The sequence below is a fragment of the Sinocyclocheilus rhinocerous genome, unplaced genomic scaffold, assembly GCF_001515625.1.
Source record: "Sinocyclocheilus rhinocerous isolate Xijiao unplaced genomic scaffold, SAMN03320098_v1.1 scaffold1648, whole genome shotgun sequence".
In the NCBI taxonomy this organism is placed as follows: Eukaryota; Metazoa; Chordata; class Actinopteri; order Cypriniformes; family Cyprinidae; genus Sinocyclocheilus; species Sinocyclocheilus rhinocerous.
The window spans coordinates 103,860-109,712 of record NW_015647958.1 but is presented as its reverse complement, the minus strand read 5'-3'; the positions used below and the strand labels follow the sequence as shown (position 1 = coordinate 109,712).

The 5,853-nt window shown below is 36.0% G+C and overlaps 1 protein-coding gene across 1 annotated transcript in view; it reads left to right on the top strand.

Annotated features, from left to right (window-relative positions):
* The first annotated feature begins 4,732 nt into the window (after positions 1–4,732).
* The window catches only part of LOC107709448 (thrombospondin type-1 domain-containing protein 4-like), a 19,231-nt gene continuing 18,110 nt past the window's right edge, over positions 4,733–5,853 (top strand). The window contains exon 1 of the mRNA XM_016513925.1: positions 4,733–4,808. The gene's annotated coding sequence lies outside the window, so the exon portion shown is untranslated. The remainder of the gene's footprint in view (positions 4,809–5,853) is intronic.

Here is a 5,853-nt window from a genome sequence, read left to right as displayed (position 1 = left end):
AGTATTAGGTTTGCAATTTTTTTTTTTTTTTTTAAATGAATTACAGAAATTCTGTGCTTGTCTCTTTACGTTTTCCAGACAGGATGTGCATTAATATTACTTTGATACTTTATGAGAGAGTCATTCAATCATTTGCAACACTGATTCATTCAGAAATGAAACTCCACTACAGTCTTTTGCTCGGAGATGCTGCTTTGGCTTTGTTTAGAACTAATTTTGTGGTGTATCAAAATAGATATTAAGATTATATGAGCTTCTTTTTTACTGAACTCGCAACCATGCTCTTGATTTCATTTCTATTAAAAAGCTGTCTGTTGAACTAAAATCTCACTTTCAGACAAAAAGATGTGCTCCACCTTTCTCCTCTTTCCTGTGATTATCTTCTTGAGCTCCAGGTGTTGTGTTTAGGGCTGTTCAGCTTTAAAGTAATGACAGACAGCAAACAGCTGGTTAAGTGGTTAAACCGTTGCCATTTCCTTCGTTGCCCTATTTTTCACTTTTTAAGATCCCACATTCCTTCTCTTTATTCCATACAAGATCTCTTTTTGCTTTCATGGGTTGTGTTTTTGCTAAGAACAATATTTCAGCTCTAAAAGAGTCCAGATTTGTTCAATTGTTCTGTGAGTGCGTGTAATGTTGTTCTGCTCCGCAGGGCCGTGTGTGTGTGTGTGTGGACATTTATGTGAAAATGTGTGCCATCAGGCTTTTATTGCCTGAAACGTTTTTTTTTTTCAACAGTATAAGAGATGATTTCTTAAGCCAAATATAAATCCAACACCAAACATGGCAGTCCAGCCCACATGCAGAAAGAAAAATCAGATTTTTTCCCCTCAAGATTTGCAGACAGTATGTAAACTCAAGGGTCCCCAGGCTTGGCTGAGATGTGTAAGAGAGATACAGTACGATGTGAGGGAAGGAACATGCCACTGAGTCACACACGATCACTCACACTGATTTACTCTGACTAATTCCTTAGAAGTGATTAATCAGGCTTTTTACTGGTATAGTTGGCCACAACACATTCCCAGCACTTTGACTCAACATGCAGTCCTCAGAACATTGACAGTCATCCTCTTAAGTGTAATTAGTGAACCATACTCATCACAATTTCACTTTCAAGGACAGTATTTGCCTGTAAAATCTGTTTTAGGTCAAGCTAGTAAGTACTCTTTCTAGTTTCTAAATTTGCCTGCAGGTCTGAATCTTGCCTCCACCACTGTGGTCCATTTCTGTATGTGACATGTCTTTTTCATTAGTCCAGTTCCCAGTGCAGCCCAACTAGGGCTTAATAAAATCTATATATAAATGGGCACAGGCTAAAAAAGCATATAAATATATCTACGAATATAGCTTTAAAACCATGAAAGTAATAAAATAATGAAAAATGGGAAGAGTTTGTGGTTACAATAGATGTTCAGAGGTTTTTTTTTATAGTATTTTTTATGGTCCCTGCATATGTGCTGATTGCTTGCCAGAAAATGTCATTCAGTGCTTAGCATGGCCAAGTTTATGGAAACCATGACAGAGAAGGAGTATGATTTAAAAAACAACAACAACAACAACAACAACAACTTTTGGTTTGAACTGAAAATGTAATTGAGATCCCCAAACATTTCTATAGCAGTGTTGTTTTAGTAATTATGTATTATTATAGTATTCATTAATATTTTGAATGAGCTTTTATTATTTAATCATTTTTGTTTTAGTAATTTTTAGCCATTTTTATTAGTTTTTTTATAGATTTTTAAATTAATATATTTAATTTTCATTTTAGTAATTTTAGCATCTAATTTATCATCTAATATTTTATTTTATTTCAGTTCCCCCAAAAAAGAAAAAGTTTTAGTTAACATTAGCAACACTGTTCTGTAGTTTGGCCTGAAATCACAAATTATCAATTATAGATGCTGTTCATAATTATTATTTTAAACTCAGTCCCCTCAAAACATCTGACAGATAATCAATTCATACAATAAAGTAAACAAACAGTCACCTACCTTTTTGTGTTGCAAGTTAAATAAAAAATGTAACTGCACACTGTTTATTAGTTACCAACATTTTGGCAAAACAAGTATAGCTTTTGTCAAGGTATGATATAATCAATTCATTGTACAATAAAAAATATAATATAATATGCTGATGACATCCTGATGGCTGAGATGATGATAAATTCTTCTGTTTTATAGAACGTTATATGTGTTTGTTGCTCAGTTGTCTCGAGTGAGACATAAATGTGGCATAAATTGAACTGATTCATTTTCAGCATCCTTGAAATGGAAGAAATGCTGGTAGTACGAAGCCTTTATTGCATCAGTCTTAAATCACATTGGTCATGTCAAACTTTTATGTTTTCACTGCCTAGTAAAGAAATACATAAAAAAATAAGGTCTGGGTTTTTAACGCACCCAAGTGAACTGAGACTTTTAGTGATCTGCACAGCATGAAGTTGTATTTGTTGGGATTCTTTTTTTGTCAGCTTGTGTCTGCACAAGTTCTTTGACCTATGATGTACTAATGACCACAACATATAATTTTCTCTGGTGTTATTTAACCACTAGAAACAATTTTCTTGGTGCCTATAGCACATACACTTGAAAAGAGAAGCTGAACTTGCAGTTCTTTGCCATTTTGCTGCTATGGCTATACATTTAAAGGAATAGTTCACTCAAAAATGAAAATTTGCTGAAAATGTATTTAGCCTCATGCCATTCAAGATGTAGATTTTGTTTGTTTGTACATCGGAACAGATCAAATGTATTACATCACTTCACCAAAGGATCCTCTGCAGTGAATGGGTGCAAATGAGAGCTCACACAAAGCAACGGTTTGAAGTTAAAATTGTCTTGATGGATTTGTTTATTAGAAAATTGCAGCTTTTTTGCTTCGTAAGACGTTAATTGATGTACTGGAGTCATGTGGATTACTGTGATGTTCTTATCAGCTGTTTGAACTCTCATTCTGACGGCACCCATTCACTGCAGAGGAACCATCGGTGAGCTGCTAAATTTCTCCAAATCTGTTGATTTGATTAAGAAACAAACTCATCTAATGTACATCTTGGATGGTCAAAGGGTGGGTAAATCTTCATCACATTTTTATCTTTAGGTGAACAATTCCTTTACAAATCTCAGTTAGTAGGTTTTCTAGATATTTTTTCCTACTGTATCACAAATACTGTATATTCCAACTTCCTTCTACTATTTGACACTGCATTTTGCATAGGGAATATTTGTACAGTAGGAGAGAGACAGGAGTTACAGGGTTCCCACAGCCATGGAAAACCTGAAAATAACATATTTATCGTCTGTCTGTTCATGGTCTTATTGAAGATATTTGCACACTAATTTGTACTCTAGTATAATTCATTTTAATCTGTCTAAAAAGTAATGAAAATTTGTTTTTATGAACTCTGGTGTCCCACTGCTAATGTTGTAACACAGGCTGTGATCTCTGTTGACAATCCTGTATTTGTATTTTGCAATTGCATCCTCTCACCAGTGTCATTCCACCTTTAGTACTTTAGCAAAAAGATTTTGGGTTGTTTGATTTAGTACACTTAGGAGACGTCCACCGCTATTATGTTATTTACTGTCCATACTAATCCACAGCGGGCATGCAGAATGCAGGGCTCAGAGCTGTTATTAAGTATGCTTAGTACTGACATTCCTCTCCAAATCCCCATACTTTTGAATGAGTCTCTGTCGAGTTTCTAGCTATCTGTTTCTGTCTTAAAAACGGTTTACGAAGACTGTCAGGGCCTTGTCTGCATTTAACGTGACTCAGATATTTCCTCCAAGCAGTCACGGAATAGATTACTGTTTATTTACCATCCAGAAGGATGAGCAAATATGACTAGTGACCATGTACCACACTATCCGCACGCATACACACGAACGGATACATGTCATCTAAATCACTGCTCTGCAACAGGTGTGTAGTCAACAGTGTGCGGATTGGGAATGTGTCCATTTTATGCTTGTAAATCAGAGCAAAGCCCCGCTATACCGCTTCTTCCTCCTCAACCAGTGCTTCATACTGTAGTTTCCAAGCAAAAATTTATTTTCAGAGAGTGCTCTCGTTGCAGAACACAACAAACAATGTCAGTGGTGGTCACTCAGTCTAAGCATATTTAATAAAAATGGGACTGAATTAATTTCACTGCCAGTAAGTGAAGTTTTTAACTTAATAGTGCTCACTATGATTATATATATATATAGATTATATGAATGTTTTACTTTAAAGTAGATTTTAAATCGTTATGTTTAACGTTTTGGCATGCTTTAAAGACGTACACTTATTTTGATGTGTTGACTATAGTAAAGTACATGTTAAAGGCAGTGTAGGTGATTTGGTTCAAAAACATTTTTTGTTATGCTGGTTGAAAGTCTCTTCATATCCGATAGCAATCACTAAGTTAAGTGGTCTAAATTTATTTATTTGTATTTATATCATCAGTGGAAGGCGTAGGACCATAAAATGTTCGTCCAATCAAAATGTTCAGTCCGAATATTACAATAGGCTGTCGTGCCTGTCTGTCAAATACATATTTGCATGCCTCTACGCACCCTATTTGCGCAGACATGATACATCATCTGCGAGTTCTAGTGAGAATGAAATGCACTATTATTGTTATATTATGTACTTTGTTTTTTCAGCGGTGAATGAGACATGAGGTAATCTGACAGCATTGCTTTCAATTCTCCACCAAGTCCGTCTCTCATCGTATCGCAGGTTAGTCTCCGGTCTGCCTGAGTGCGTTCATGTGTTTTGGAGGAGGCGTGGCTTTGCAGAGTGATTACGCAGGGAAGGTGAGGATCTTGCTTTCAAAGCTTACTTGCTATCGCCAGCCTTTCCAAAATCGTCTTCCCTGCCTTTAAGTTGGCTACTTGATTATAATTGTGAATGTGGAGCCCCCTACATTTAAAGGGTTAGTTCACCCAAAAATGAAAATTGGCCCACAAATTACTCACCCTCAAGTCATCCTAGGTGTATATGACTTTCTTCTTTCAGACGAATCCAGTTGAAGTTAAATAAAAAATGGTCTTTGATCTTTCAAGCTGTTTAATGCCACTCAGCGGGTGTTGCATGCATCAGTCCAAAAGAAGTTAAATAAAAAGTGCCCATTCATTAAAAAAAAGTGTCTCACACGGCTCCGGAGGGTGAACAAAGGCCTCCTGTAGCGAATCGATTACAACAGTGAGCGCAAGCTAGATTAAAGTGATTATTACGTTTTGAATATGGATATGTGTGAGACACTTTTTTTTATGGATGGGCGCTTTTTATTTAACTTCTTTTGGACTGATGCATGCAACACCCGCTGAGTGGCATTAAACAGCTTGAAAGATCAAAGACAATTTTTTATATAACTCCGACTGGATTCGTCTGAAAGAAGAAAGTCATGTACACCTAGGATGACTTGAGGGTGAGTAATTTGTGGGCAAATTTTCATTTTTGGGTGAACTAACCCTTTAAATCCATTGTTGTAATTACAGTGAATAGCTGTACATGTACATTTGTTTCTGCCAAAAAGCAATTTGCGTTTTTTTTTTTTTTTTTCGAAATTTTGGACCCACTCTCTAAGGTGGACCAGTTGTACATAACACAAGCTGCAGCACTCTGAAAATAGCACAACACAACGGAAACAAGCCGTAACACAATGGAAACAAGTGGCAACACAACGGAAATAAGCCACAACAGAACTAAATTAGCACAACAAAATGGAAACAAGTGGCAACAAAATGAAATTAGCACAACGCAACAGAAACAAGTCACAACACAACAAAATTAGCCCAACATAACAGAAACAAGTCGCAACACAACAGAAACAAGCCACAACACAACAAAATTAGCACA